Genomic DNA, 3,497 nt, shown 5'->3' on the forward strand with positions numbered 1-3,497 from the left:
TCCCTCTCAAACCTGGAGAAGGGCAGGCGCACGCTGATGCTCTTGAACACCACCTGATAGAAATATAAGAAGGGGACCCCGTCGTTGGCTCGTTCATCTCCGCACACCGGCTCCCCTAAAGTGCAAGGGATCACGGCTATATCGTCGTCGTGCCTCTTCGCGAAAGCACGATGATCATAGGAGCACGAATCCCCTTTGTGTTCCCTTATGGCCTTGGTAGAAAGCAAACATGAGCACTCGTCAAGGAGTTCACTCGAGGCCCAGGTGTACAGGTCCTTGGGGTTAACCCTGGGGGGAGGAACACGAGAAGACATGTCGGAACAGTAACTGGAAAGGAGTTGGAAGGTCGAAAGAGAGTGACTCGCTAGAAATGCGGGGGTAAAAAGTTGGCTAGAATGAACACCGGAAGAACCTTTTGCGAGAAGAGAAGTGGTGCAAGGAGGCTACGAAAGCAATTCGAGTGCCAAGTGACGCAATGGGAACACCGTGCGATTGGGCCACGTGTCAGAGGATGGGAGGATGATCCTGGCATCACTGGTTAACATTCAGAAAAACGTCGCGTCGACAGAATGCCCAAGGGTACGACGCGCCGCCGAGAACGGGAGCATCTTGTAGATGCTCAAAATATGTCAGGATCAAGCCAAGTGAGGGAACGTCCCATCGGCCATACGAAAGATGCCACGTGGAGGGCACGGGCGAGACCTTAAGCTCTCCGCTACTCCCAGGCATCGGCCAGAGTCGGAGTCAAAGTCAACGGCAAGATAAAGTCAACGGGTTGAGCGCACCAGGCGTCGCCAAGACGCTGAGGGCGTCGCCAGTATAAGACGCGGAGGGCGTCGCCAGCATGAGACGCCGAAGGCGTCGCCAGTGTAAATTATCAGCGGCATTGCCTCCCCGATACCCAAAGGCAGGAAAGACTGTGGAGGGAGACGAAATCGAAGAAGTTAAATCTGGTCACCAACGGCGTCGCCTCCCCGATACCCACAGGTAGGAAAGACTGCGGAGGGGGACGAGATCGCCGATAGACGAGTGAACCACTGGTAAGGTCGCTCCCCGATACCCATGGGAAGGAAATACCATGGAGGGAATGACCCCCTGGGGGGGGCTTCGAGCCTCCCTGATGCTTGGCGTTTCTAGACACCCTGAGGGCGATACGACGTTGCTGTAGCAGGCCTCTCCTTAGGCGTGGGCGCCTGGCACCAAGAACCAAGGGACAGATCGCCTTGGTGTTTGAGACACCCCATGGACGATACGACGCTGTTAGACAGGCCTCTCCATGGGCGTGGGCATCGACGCGTGACCTTGTCCCAAGTGTTTAAGACCCAGAGTAGGTCTCAACTTTTGCGTTGCAGCAATGGTGGAGCTGCCAGCGCCTTCACGGGGTAGAGGCCTCATGGACGCGAAAGCGGAACAGGTTTCGAGGCACACGTTAGAAGTAAGGTGTCGGGCGTACACGACCGCCCAACACAGCGTTTGAAACGGGTAAAAGTACAGGCAAAGCAATTGGAGCATATAAAAATGAAGAACGAGTATGAAATGGCTATACAAAGCCTATTGTCCCAACAAAGTGCAAATACTCCGAAAGATTTACAAGTTCAACAGAAGATGGCAAGAGCAAATATAAAGCGTCAAAGGTAAAGGAGACAGTTGAGAATCAGCGTTTCAATCATCCCAATCAAGGGGCACGACGCGTCCATCAACGACATGGTGGGTGGAATCGCAGTTAGAAACGTCGATCCCCGGATTCTCGCAGACGGCCTGGGCCAGAGCCTCTTTGAATCCCTCCTCGAAGGTGCCAGCCATGTCGTCGATAAGAGCTTTCTTGGCCTTCTCCAACTCCTCGACGGTGGAGTCCCCGGAAGCCACCTGTTTCTCCAGAGCCTCCTTCTCCACCCGGAGCCGGCTGACCTCGATCTGCAATTTGTCATGGTCAACCTGGAGAAGGCCCAAAGTCTTGGCCTGGGTAGCCATCTCCCCCTCCATCCGCTCCAGTTTTTCAGCCTGCCCACAACACTGATCCTTCAAGTCCTTCTGAAGCTCTTCGGAGGCTTCGGCCATGTCCTGGAGGCCCGTTATTTAAACTTGGAGAGTGACTTCCCGAGCGTAGAAGTCGGCCTGAAACTCTATCGCCTCACCCAGCTGCCTTTCAGCCTCCTCCCTGGCCTCTTGCGCCAACTTCAGGGAGGCTTGGTAGACCTCGTTTTGGCGTCCCAGAGCTTTCTTCTCCTCCTCCAGGGCGACGACCCTTGCTTCTAGGGCTTGGACAACCTTGTTTTGGTTGTCCCTGAAGGAATCCCCTCCTTGGGGCGATGCCGCTGGTGGAATGGGAACCCTAGCAGCCTTTCTCCTCTTGAAGACTAGCCCACCGTCAGAGTCTTCGTCATCAGAGAGAATCTCCAACACCCTTTTTCCTTTGTCAAGGGGGGTTGGAGCAGGTGAGGAAGCCACAGCCAGTGGGACTGCGGCGATGGGCGAAGGTGAGCTGGGTGTTTGAAGTGGTTGGGGGCTACGTGGGGGTAGTGAAGACGAGCCTAGTGGGGCTTCGGTAGTGGTCGGTGTTGGTAAGGGCAAGGTTAGTGAGAAGTTTGGGTCAACAGCAGGGGTGGAGGAGGCGCCAGCCTTGGTGGCACGAGCAGCCTTCAGTGCTTTCGCCAAGACCATCCTCTTGGAAGCATGCATCACCGATCCTACATTTAGACAAACCAAATAACAGAAGTTAGGACTAATGCAGTTATACAAATCCACAAAGCATGCAGATGAACGAAACATAAGGCACTTAGCACCGAGGAAAACCGGTGGAGGAGGCCAACAGAGCAAGCATGATGCAGTAAAACACAGATAACAAAGGGCAACAAGAGAGGAGCCTCCCTACCAAAGTAAGTGGACAGGGTGTGTGCGTTGTACTCGCACGCTATGAGCTTCAGCGTGTCGAAAACGATCCCCAGGCCAGCCAAGGCCTTGCACACCCCCCTATCAGCAGAGGACAGCTCATTCAGGGCCTTGGCCTTGAGCAGCTTGGGATGCTCTGTCCAGTATAGTGGGAAGCCGTCCAAGGCTGTGGGGTCATGTTTGGCGCAGCACACCCTAAAGAATTTTCCCTTCCAGCCTTTATACGAGTTCTGGAAGAGGGAAAGGAGGATCCTGCCAGCGATCCCGGAAAAGCTCACCCAGAAGCTTTTCCCTTGCTTCTTCACCTCGAAGAAGTGTAGAAAGACGTCCACAGAAGGGAGGACGCCTAGATATCCACAAAGAATCTGAAAGGCCCGAACAAAGGCCCAGCTATTGGGATGTAACTGGGCAGGGGCCGTATTGATCTCCGTGAGGAGTTCCCTCTCGAAGGGTGTGAACGGAAGGCGTACACCAACGCGTTTAAATACAGTTTGATACATGAAGAAGAAGGGGTTCTGATGGAGGAAGGCCCAAGCTCACCACACTATGAAAGCCAAGCTTCCAAGACTAAGACCGTCTAGCCATGATGGGAGCGTCTAGCCTCAAAA

This window comes from Phaseolus vulgaris, chromosome 11 (assembly GCF_000499845.2).
Source record: "Phaseolus vulgaris cultivar G19833 chromosome 11, P. vulgaris v2.0, whole genome shotgun sequence".
In the NCBI taxonomy this organism is placed as follows: Eukaryota; Viridiplantae; Streptophyta; class Magnoliopsida; order Fabales; family Fabaceae; genus Phaseolus; species Phaseolus vulgaris.